The sequence below is a fragment of the Tamandua tetradactyla genome, chromosome 14 (genome assembly GCF_023851605.1).
Source record: "Tamandua tetradactyla isolate mTamTet1 chromosome 14, mTamTet1.pri, whole genome shotgun sequence".
In the NCBI taxonomy this organism is placed as follows: Eukaryota; Metazoa; Chordata; class Mammalia; order Pilosa; family Myrmecophagidae; genus Tamandua; species Tamandua tetradactyla.
In genome coordinates, this window is record NC_135340.1 from 63,262,011 (window position 1) to 63,274,055 (window position 12,045).

Genomic DNA, 12,045 nt, shown 5'->3' on the forward strand with positions numbered 1-12,045 from the left:
TGGCTTCATAGGATGAGATAGATAATTTCCTTTTTGTCTAGTTTATTGGCATATAGCTGCTCATAGTATCCTCTTATTATCTTCTTTACTTCTTCAAGGTTAGTAGTTATGTCACCTCTCTCATTTCTGATTTAATTTATTTACATTCTCTCTCTCTCTCTGCCCCTCTCTCCCCAGCCTAGCTAAGTGTCCATCAATTTTATTTATTTTCACAAAGAACCAACTCTGGTTTTATTATTTTTATCTATTGTTTTCATATTCTCAATTTCATTTATTTCTGATTGAATCTTCTTTGTTTCCTTTTTTCTGTTTGCTTTGGTGTTATTTTGCTGTTGTTTCTCTAGTTCTTCCAGGTGAACAGTTAATTCCTCAATTTTTGCCCTTCCTTCTTCTTTACTGTAGGCATTTAGGGCAATAAATTTCTCTCTCAACACCACCTGTGCTGAATTTAAGTTTTGATATGTTGTGTTTCCATTTTCATTTACCTCAAGATATTTACTGATTTTTCTTGTATTCTCTTCCTTGGCCCACTGATTGTTTAAGAGTGTGTTGTTTAGCCTCCATATATTTGTGAATTTTCCAGCCCTCTACCTGTTTTTTATCTCAACTTCATTCCATTATGGTTTGAGAAAGTGATTTGTATAATTTTAATCTGTTGAATTTACTGAGACTGATTTGTGATCCAACATATGGTCTGTCCTTGAGAATGTTCCATGAGCACTTGAGAAAAATGTGTTTCCTGCTTTTGTGGGGTATAATGTTCTGTAACTGTCTGTTAAGTCGAGTTCATTTATTGTATTATTCAAAATCTCTGTTTTCTTATTGATCCTCTGTCTATATGTTCTGTTGATGAGAGCAGGAACTTCAAGTCTCAAGCTATTATTGCAGAGGTGTCAACTTCTTGCTTCAGTGTTGTCAGTGTTTGTCTCATGTATTTTGGGGCACTCTGGCTTAGTGCCCCAAACTTATAATTATAATTATAATTATAATTTAAATACTTATAATTGTTACGTCTTCTTTATGAAGTGTTCCTTATATTAACAAATAGTGTTCTTCTTTGTCTCTTTTAATTGTTTTACATTTGAAGTATAATTTTTTGGATATTAGTATACTGCTATACTATACTTTTCTGGGTTGTGGTTTGCATGAAATATCTCTTTCCAACCTTTCACTTCCAATCTGTTCTTGTCCTTGGGTCTAAAGTGAGTCTCTTGTAGACAGCATATAGATGGATACTGTTTTTAATCCATTCTTCTGTTCTGTCTTTTGATTGGGGAATTTAATCCATTAACATTTAACATTATTACTGTAAAGGCAGTATTTTCCTCTACCATTTCATCTTTTGGACTTTATGTCATATCTCATTTTCTTCCTCTTTTTGCCTTTACTAGTAGTTTTTATTTCTGCACTCTGTTCCATACCTCACTCTCCTGTCTTTTCCTATCTGCGTATAGTTCTTTCTTTTTTTTTTTTGAGGTTGAAAGGGTTTATTGTAAAGGAGGGAGAGGAAGGAGCAGGAGGGAAGGGGGAAGAGGAAAGGAGGGAGGGAAAAGGGTAAAGGAACACTTTCTTCAAGAGCTTGAAGAAAATGTCCATCTATGTTGTGATGTGTTTCTCCTTTTATACTCTGAAGTCTGCTGTCCTTTATTGGTCCTGAATTCTGCATTTGGTGACTCATCTGATTGCCTTTGGCTAGTATTTTTACTTTCTTCTTTCTGTGCTTGTCCTGAGCTGTTTGCTTTTTATTGGTGGAGTTTGTGCTGTAAGTTCTTCTTTGGTGTGGTTTCTTACCCTGAGCAGCATTTGGCAAGAGGCATCACAAGCTGTGGTGAGGAGGAAGGGGAAGGGAAAGGGTCATGAGTCAGTGGGCCATGAGTTTCGGCCATTGCTGCAGGTTAAGGAGGGGTTGGGGGCCTGAGTTTTATCCCCTGTGATCTGTCATTCCTGCTTTTTGTTTATTACAGATTTAAGGGAAAGAGGTGGGGCACTGTTTGTCACTCTTAACTGCTTCCTGCTGGACAGGGTGGTGTTAGGGACTTTGGGGATGGAGGCAGGATTTTCGATGTGACAGTAGTTAGGCACTGCTTTATCCAGCTTTTGCCTTGCAAGTCTTTGGTAACTTAGGACGTTGTTCCTGAAAGAGTTTAAGAGTAATATATTATGAACTGTCTTTTGAGTTAGTGAAATGATCGCGTGGTGTGAGAATTGATTAACAAGCTTACAGAACAAAGGTGCTAGGAAAAGTAAATTGTTACCATAGAAGCAGCATTTCTCATTGAGGAATAGGTAAAGGCCATCTTCTTTGGCTGTTAGCAGGTTTAAACCCATGCCTGTTTTGCAATATTACTGCTGCAGGTGAGTTAATTTTGGTTTTGCACGTTAATTAAAGTGGCAGAATGTTTTTTATGCTGTTTTGGAGTTCTTTTGATAGTATCTGTGAGGTTATTATACCGCTAACTCCAGTGCCTACCTCTGTTAGGATATCTAGAGTAGCTAAGAGAGGGAGAAGGATAACATCACATTTTGGTCATAGGTTAATGTTAAGGGGAATGGGGAAGAACTTGTTAGTAGAAGCTATTCAGATTTTTGGTGATAGACAGACCCGAGTGCAGGTTCCTATCCAGTTGGTAGATAATAAAGACATTTATAACTTTTATTAAAATGGATTAATAATCCCGGAAAACTTTATTTTAACAGAGAAAACTGAATTTTAATTTTATATCAATATATTATTTGACATTAAAGCTTTACCCATCAGATTTTCCCAACTTTGACCATAATTTTCCTTTCAACTAACATTTTATGACTTACTATACACATTCAGGTTTTGTCTACTTTTTCTTCATTCTGTAACAACCATTTATTTTATCTTAAGACAAAACTTTCCCTCTTAATAGAATCACATCCTTTATATCCTTTATAGCCAAGTTTCCAAGCAAGCATCACATCACATACAATGACCACTAAACTCAAACTTGTCAGAATAATGTCAAATATTTATAACATGTTAATGAATTTTTTTGAAACAGTAATTCTGCAATTTTTTTATGAAGAATTTAAGATTGGGGTTGGGTGAAGGTTGTGGCTGAGGGTAAGTAGAAGGACTGCAGGTGGCATGAGGCTTAGCTCTAAGTAAGGGGAGCGTGAGCACCGCGTTTCGTTTGGCTAGAATGTCTCATTTTAGGAGGGGGACTAGGTATGTAGCACTACTAAGAATGTGGAAAAAGGAAATGTTTTGAAGAGTGCAGGCTATGGGTGAGGTTTGTAGTGGGTGTGTGCTTTCTCCGTTAATTTCAACTGTAGACATGAGAGAAGGGGTTAGAGGTCCTGAAAGCTCAGGTAAGATAAATGTGGCTCCTGTGTTAACCATAAAAGAGATTGGCTTACCTTCCACAAGGATGTTTACTCTGGGCTCAGCTGTGGAGATGTAAGAGTCAGGGCTGAAGAGCCTGAGCCCCATCAGCCTTCCATGGCTGGGCCAGGGAGGTCTGAAGCTTTAAATCCCATGGGAGGGCCACTTGCCAAGGATGGCTGTCTATTCCTGTGGTCAGAGGCTGGAGGGCAGTCAGCTTCCTAGTGCTCCGCCTTGTGGCAAAGAAGGCAAGTCCTCGGGGGCATCCTGGGATCAGGGCAGGCTTTTGCCCAGTGTCCATCCTGGCCACAGCGAAAACAGGAGTCCTGGGGTGGTCAGGTTATTGATTTTATTTCACCTTGCCGGGCCTGGGTGATTTTACCCCATCCTGCCAGGCCTGGGTGGATCCTCTCAGGGCACTGGCCAGCAGTAGGGAGTGGGCATTTTCTCACATTTTCTCACTCCTGTTTTCATTTTTCCTGAACTGATTTTTTCATTTTCCTTTCCTCCTGTCTATTGTTGAAAACCTGGAAAGCAACCTGGATAAATCCATCCTGTGGGGTTTGGGGTCCTTGCTTTTGAAATTCTTTAGGAACGTCTGGAGCTGATTGCGTAATGAAGTGTGTGTGTGTGTGTGTGTGTGTGTGTGTGTGTGTGTGTGTGTGTGTGAAAAGGCAAACTTCAGGTGAGGCTGGATCTAGAGCAGTGTATTTGAGAACTGAATCTGTTAAGCGGCTCATAAAAGCCGTGGGATTTTCATCTGATCCTTGGGAGAGTTCTAAAAGTTTGTCATAATTGATTGCCTTAAATCCTGCTTTTTTCATTCCTTCCAATAGACAAGGGAGGAAGTAGTGCAACCTGAGCAAGTCAGGGGAGTTAGGTTGGTCATTTTAATTAGGGGGAACTGCAGAGGAGCCCTGTAAGTAAGTTTGGGGGTCAGTGGCAAAAGGTTGGTCTGCATGAGCAGTAGCTGCTGCCTAAATGCGTTTTGTTTTTTGTTTTGGAGTGATAGAGGAAGTCAGATTACAACCACATCTTGGTAGGTGAGATTACAGGTTTGAGTTAGACATTCAAATTCACATCCTGCTACTTCCCTAAGAGGAAAAATACTGGCAGAGGGGGTGGCAGTTGAGGATGAGGAGGTGGGGAATTCAGCAGGAAGGGGGTGAGGAGAAGGAGAGGTGAGGCAGCAGCGGGGTGACGGAGGGTGGGACTGGCCCACGTGACCGTGACCGGGTACCAGGGGAGGAGAAGGGGGAAGGGGAGGAAGAAGCAGGGGAGCAGCAGAGGGCTGGGGGGAGGGGGAAGATGACGGGGTGGGGGTGTGGTGGCGTGAAGGGTTAAGGGGGTTCATAGGGAAGGAGGTGGTCGGCCAAGTTGAAGGAGTCGGTGGGAGGGGGAGAGGAGAGGAGAAGGAGTGAGAGGTTTTGGTTTTTCACTGAGGAGGAGGATTTGGTACGTAGTTAGAGAACAGAGTGAGGGCTTAGCATGCAGTGTCCAGAAAGCTTGGGTATCGGGTACCTCATCCCACTTTACAGATCGCTGCAGGAAATTCAGTAAGGATTTTAAGATCAAAAGTACCATTTTTAGGCCAATAATTTTGGTTGTCCAGAGGGTACTGGAACCAAGGCACCATAGGGTAAAATAAAAGTTTCTTTTGTCTGATGTCGCCTTGCAAATCTAGGTTTTTTAGGTGGCGTGGCAGACAGCCCAAGGGAGTGTCTTTAGAGGGAACAGACTGTGTTGCCCTCATGGCCAGGGAAGGGAGAGAGTGAAGTAGCAAAAAAGAACAAGAGCACTTAGTAGGGACACTCTTTGGGGTTGCAGTTCAGGGTGTAGACTGTGTCTCTGAGGAACATAGGTGGGTGTCCCCACATTTGTGCAACAGAGAGAGAGAGCGAGAGCATCTCCACATGGAGTCTGGGCATCCCCAGAATCCACTGGGACCAGGACCAGGAGCGAGGACATAACCTGTGGGAGGTTCCAACTAAGCACTTAGATTTGTGAGAGGAGAGCCTTGACTGCCCCATCTCAGATGGAGCAGGGTGTTCCCAGAATACCGAACAAAACTCTCCTAAGAGTGGGGTCCCCGGGACCCAAAACAGAACCTCTGTGCTGCGTATGCCTGAGCTCAAACCTCCATGGACCTTGCTCAGATGTCCCGTGAGAGTGTTCCAGCACAACCCAATTCCTCAGTCTTACCTTACAGTAGGAGTGGACTGGTGTTGGCTGCTGGACGTGGCAAAATGAAAGGAGGGATGCTCAAGCTACAGTGGAAAGAGTAAGGACAGAGCCAGTTTTGTCACCATATGTTAGATCAAAATTGGGAGGTGATTTGGTCCAACACTCATAACCATGTGGCAAGCTGAGGTTGAAAGGGGTTTATTGTAAAGGAGGGAGGGGGAAGGAGGGGAAAGGGAAAAGAGGAAGGGGGAGGGGAGAAGGCTAAAGGAACACTTTCTTCAAGAGCCTGAAGAAAATGTCCCTAGTGTTTCTTTTAGAGCCAGTCTCTTAGTCATAAACCCTCTCAATGACTGCGTGGAAATATTTTAAGCTCCCCCTTGTTTTTGAAAGGAAGTTTTACCAGATAAATAGAATTCTTGGTTGGCAGTTTTTCTCTTTCAGAATCTTAAATATATCATACCACTGCCTTCTCGCCTTCATAATTTCTGCTGAGAAATCTGCAAATTTCTCATTGAGCTTCCCTTGTGTGTGATGGATTACCTTCTCTTGCTGCTTTCAGAATTCTCGCTTTGTCTTGATATTTGACAATTTGATTAGTAAAGGTCTTGGAAGAGGTCTGTTCAGATCTATTTGTCTGGGGTATGCTGTGCTTCTTGGACATGTAATTTTATGTCTTTCATAAGAGATGGGAAATTTTCAGTGATTATTTCCTCATTATTCTTTTTGCCCCCTTTCTCTTCTCTTCTCCTTGGATGCCCATCACATGTATATTCATGTGCTTCATATTATCATTCTTTTCCCTATATATTCTTTTGTGTGTAGGATTTCAGATGTCCTTTCCTCTAGTTCCCTAAATCGTTCTTCTGCCTCTTCAAATCTGCTATTGTATGTCTCCATTGTGTTTTTTTAATCTCTTCTTTTGTGCCTTCCATTCCCATAAGTTCTGCCATTTGTTTTTTCAAACTTTCAAGTTCTTCTTTATGTTCTCCCAATGTCTTCTTTATATCCTTCAACTCTTTTGCTATATCTTTCCTAAATTCATTGATTTAATTTTTTATGTGATTTTGAATGTGTGTTCAAACATCCATAATTAGTTGTTTCATTTCCTGTATCTCATCTGCAATTTTCGTTTCTTTGACTGGGTCATATCTTCCTTTTTCCTAGTATGACTCATTATTTTTTGTTGATGTCTAGGCATCTGATTTGTTTGATTGGTTTATTCTGGAAGTTGTTTTCACTCTTTCACCTGGAGTTTTCTTGTTGGTTGGCTTTGTTCTCTGTCTGTTCTTTTGCCCTCAGTTCAATTTATTCTATACCTCTAGCATAGCTTCTGTTTAAATGATCAGAAATTTTCAACTTGTGTTTTTCTGGTTCTTGCCCTGCCTATACGGAACTTTTTTTTTTTCATTTTTTAAATTTTTAAAAAAATACAGCAACAAACACAAACATCTTAACTTATGATCATTCCATTCTACATATATAATCAATAATTCACAATATCATCACATGGTTGCATATTCATCATCATGATCATTTCTACATAGAACTTTTTATTGAAGATGTTCTCCTCAGATATGATTGACCCCATCAGATTTTTCCAGACCAGGCAGGCTCAGGTCTCAGGGGGAGGTTTTAATAAGGCTGTCAGACTTTCCCATGAAGCCTCTAGACTGTCCTTTCCCTATCCTGCCCAACAGGTGATGCTTTTCAGCCTGCAGCTTCCATCAGCATAAAGTGGCGTGATGCCTTTAATTCTCAGCAGTCTCTCCAAGCCAGGGGTGTGGCCAGGAGACAGGGCTAAAAGGAAGAAGGCAGGCTTAGGTTGCTACTGTTTTCCAGCCCGTTGGGCCTAAATTTCCTCAAGGAGGACCAACACTTGAACTGGGACCTGCTGTCTTTTTCTGGAAAGATACACCCTTTAGGGAATTATCTCCCCTAGATGACTCATTGGTTTGTCTCTCAGACCTATCTTACTTCAGCCCTTGCTTGGGTTCCACTGACAAGTGAGAATGCCTGGGGCTTTCTTTAATGAGTTGCTTGGGATAGTTTAAAATAAAACAAAATAAAATATAAAATAAAATAATAAATCTTTTTTCAGAGTCAGTCCCTGGCCCCCCAGATTCCAGTACTTTGAACTCAGCAAACTCCCAAATCCTTCTTTATTCTATTTCACTTTTTAATTTTTTCTTTCAACCCTGCCTCCTCTCTGCTGGGTTTAAAACCACAATTGGAGCTTGGATGGCTATCTTCCCTTACTCCCTGCAGAAACTACTTAAAAATACACCCTTTAGGTAATTATCTCCATTCACCTGACTAGTTACTTTGTCTCTCAGACATGCTTTAATTCTGCCCTTGCCTGGGGTAGTGCTGAAACCTGAGAATGCCCACAGTTCTAGCTAGTGGGCTATTAAGAGGTTAGAAAGAGATAGAGCTTTGTTCAAAGCAGGACCCCAACCTCCTTTGCTAATCAAGAACTGGAATTGGTACATGGCTCTATGTACTCTTCTTTCTTGGGCCCCTGCTCTTTTCCAATATTTTGTGCTCATCCAACTAAAAAAGCCTCTGTGTTGTTGTTTTCTTTTCTTTTTCTTTTTTTTTTTTTTTCTGTTAGCCCTTCCCCTTCTCTTGGGGGTGAAAACTCCCTGTTCCAGTGCTTACTCCAGGTTTGTCTGTACTTGGGGCTTGTTTTCAACAGTCCAAATTTGTTAACTAATCCCAAAACTGGGGCTTGGTTGAGCTACCTTCCTTTCTCTTAGTAGAGTCTGCGTCTTTTCCCCATCTGGGAACCAGCCTGCAATGTCTGTGGTGGAGGGGCACCAGCCCCCAGACTTGGGAGACTTACCGTTCTGTGTGGGATCTCAGCCATTCCACCTGGTCCAGACTGCTTTGTTTTGTTTTGTTTTTCATTTTTTAATTTCAAGACTGTTTTTTTTTAATGTGTTTCCAGTCTTCATGTAGTATTACTATCACTTCAAAGTAGGTGTTTTACCCCCATCTTAAAATAAGAAATCCTAAGTTCAAAGAATTTAAATAACTGCCTCCAAATAATGCAAATGATTGTGGGAGACACGGGATGCAAATCGAGGTCCAACCTCAAAGCCCACACCCATACAGGGTGGGACTAGCCAGGGAAGGATCATATTGCCAGTTCGATGAAATGGAGGTACTCATGGGCTCTAGAGTCTAGAGAAAGTAATATGTTGGTTATCCTTCCCTTGCTGCCTCTCTCCCACAACATAGTGAGGGGCTACTTTTTGGCAAATCTTTATATCATTGTGGCTGGCTGGGGTAAACTGACAAGAGAATAGGGCAAAGTGAGAGGGACCAATTCTGGAAAATGCTAATGCACTGCCCTTAGCTCTTTCCCAACCCTTTGCTTTCTTACATTGGCTTGATCTTCTGATGGAAGAGAAGCGCATCCACAGCAGCTCAGCCTACCTGCATGGAAAGGACACGTGTGTGCGTACTCACATGCACAGAGCTTTAAAGTCAGGCAAGGCACCTGAGGCTTCACAGATTCTGCAAATCTCTTGCTATACAACTTTGCTCAAAAGAGAAAAGGGGAGAATTTGTGCTTATGGACAAGCTTTTAAAAAGTAATTGCTAATATTTTGGATTTGATACTCTAGAGAGAGCCAAGGGACCCTGCTCCAGTTAATAGCCTCTATATACTAACTATTCTAATCGATTTTAAAGGGTCCACAACTCCCTAGACAACCATCTTTGAACCTCTTGGGAATCCAGAGATCCTTAGTTAGGAACTACTGCTTTAAAATAACCACTCATAGAGTTCTGCAACTCTGAAAATCAGCATTGCTACATACAGCAACTCTGAAAATCAGCATTGCTACATACAGCAACTGTTAAAGAAGCTGAAAAAGCAATCAGGCTTCAGCTAGAGATATGAATGAAGTGGATCTGATTAGGACTAAGGTAAATTAGAATATGGGGTAAAGGATGATATTATCTGTATTTTAAAACCCCAACCTCTGTGTGAGACCAAAGGAAGAGATATTTATTTTATGTAAAAATTAAATTTAATTACATCAAACCTAGAATAGGAAATGAGATCTTATCACTCTGTATAGGCTAATGTAATGCCCTCATACATTCCTGAGAATTTGGGGCAAAAATAAAAAAGTATTTGCAAAATTCTCTCAAGGAACTAATAAAAAAAAAAAAGTGAAACTATCAATCTTCCCCACCAGGGGAATTTCTGATATTCTCTCAAGCATTAGAGGCTCCCAATTTAATAAGCCAAGCCCTCAATCCTGAGGCTTGCCCGTATGAAATTTATTTTTGCAGTGGTGAAGCTAAGCTTACTGATAATTATGCCTATGAGTCACCCCAAGAGAACCTCTTTTGTTGCTCAGATGTGGCCTCTCTCTTTAAGCTAATTGTGCAAATAAACTTACTACCCTCCCGCCCTCAAAGTGGGGCATGACTCCCAGGGATGTACCTGGCCCTGACATCATGGGATTGAGAATCACTTTTTGACCAAAAGTGGGGAAAGGAATGAAACAAAATAAAGTTTCAGTGGCTAAGAGATTTCAAATAGATTCTGAGAGGTCATTCTGGAGGATACTTTTATCAAGTTTCAGTCAGATATTAGAATTCACCATAGTATTCTTGAAAACCCTAAAGAATACCCTAGGCTTTATCTAAAACTCTATAAATGTTTTACTAAATAAGTTTTTTTTTCCCAGAAACTTAAGGGCTTCAGATTGTCCTTATGCCAGATAAGCCCTGAAACCCAGAGGTACCATTCTCTCCCAGAACATCAACCAGTCTCTGCCCCATAAGGTGGACAACCCTTTCTAGCATGAAGTTAAAATGGTCACTGCCCAGATATCCCTGAAAATTGAGAGAATGATCAAATGAGAGGAGGGATAACTGAGAAATTAGAATTTAGTAAATGATTATGCCTACTGACTCATGGTATAGATATATCTCTTTGGTATCTAGTGCATCAGAAAAGCCAGAGGAAATACCTATAATTGTTGAACTGTAATCCAGTAACCTTGATCTTTGATAATGATTGTCTAACTGTATAGATTTTATCATGTGACCATGTGATTGCAAAAACCTTGTGACTGATGACACTTCCTTTATACAGTATATGGATAATTGAGTAAGAAAATAAAGACATGCATTAAAAAATTAACTGTTCAAAAATATGGGGGGAAATATCCCTCCATAAACTGTGAACAATAACTTTAGTACTACTTTAATAATCTTTCATAATTGTAAGAAATGTAACTACTGTTAAAATAGAATTACAAGAAAAGTGTTATCATCAAATGTAACAAAGTTTCCACACCTATGCAAGTGTTGGTGGCAGGATGGTGTATGGGAATCCTGTATTTTATGCATGATTGTTCAGTAAACGCACAACTTCTCTAAAAAAGAAACCACTCAAATTCTGCTTTTTTTGTGATGTCAGCATTAACAAATCTCCTGAAATCCCAACCAGGGCAGACAGATAAATGTCTGCAGTTTGTTGCTTTTCTTCACAAAGATTCTTTCTTCCCCTTAGACTGGGACCATAAGATTAACTGTAACATTTTCAAGAACAAATAGTACTTTCAGTGCTTTTCTGGAGTTTCAACCACACCCTCTGGCCGAAAGCGTTGACTTTACAAATGCTAAGGAAAAAGAAAACCAAGCAGGGAGCTCAAACTAGTGACTCCCCACAGGACCGAGGGAGTCCTGGCCAGCCCCGGGCACCCAGCAGGCTGCATTTCCACTCACCCTTTTGGAGCTGACTTGCCATGGGACATTCTCGAGTTAGAAAGCCTTCGGCAAACCTTTTCTCTTAAAGGAGAGAATTTTCAGAGTTTGGATGGCTAAGAAAAGCTTTCCGCCCTGGGAGCCTGTACTAGAAAGAGCTAGAAATACCCCACAGTACCAACAGTGGACACTTTGTTTATTGTTTTTGCCCCATGATAGAGAAGGGGAGAAGTGGGCTGATGTAAGAGAAGGAGAATGCAGTTGAAGATTTGCTGTGAAGCATATAAAACCCTGCCTACGCCAAAACAACAACAACAACAAAAAGATATTTTGTCTGTCTTAATAGAGTCCAAGCTAATCATCCAAACAAAGCACTTCTTCATCAACCCTTGGCCAGTACAGTGCTTAGGTTATATGTTTTCAGTGTCTTTAACCGTTAAGCAGTTAAGCTTCTCTGGAAGCAATGTTGCCTAACCTCTACACACCCCCACCCCCTCCACCTTTTTATTTATTTGTTTATTTGTGTATTTAGTTTTTATTATTATTATTGTTTTTTTTGCACGGGCAGGTACCAGGAATTGAACCCGGGTCTCCAGCATGGCAGGCAAGAACTCTGCCACTGAGCCACCATGGCCTGCCCTCCACCTTTTTACTTTTTATTTTGGAAGGCAATGTAACAATCCAAAAAAAAATGAAGCATCTCCTGGGGGAGGGGCTGTGGGACAGACTTTTTTTTAGTGAATGTCAAAAAGGCAGTTCTTTAGTACACAGGAAGACCA

General features: G+C 40.8%; 1 protein-coding gene across 1 annotated transcript in view; it reads right to left on the reverse strand.

Annotated features, from left to right (window-relative positions):
* The window catches only part of SHC4 (SHC adaptor protein 4), a 134,421-nt gene that overhangs the window by 62,350 nt on the left and 60,026 nt on the right, over positions 1 to 12,045 (reverse strand). The gene's annotated exons all lie outside the window — the stretch shown is intronic.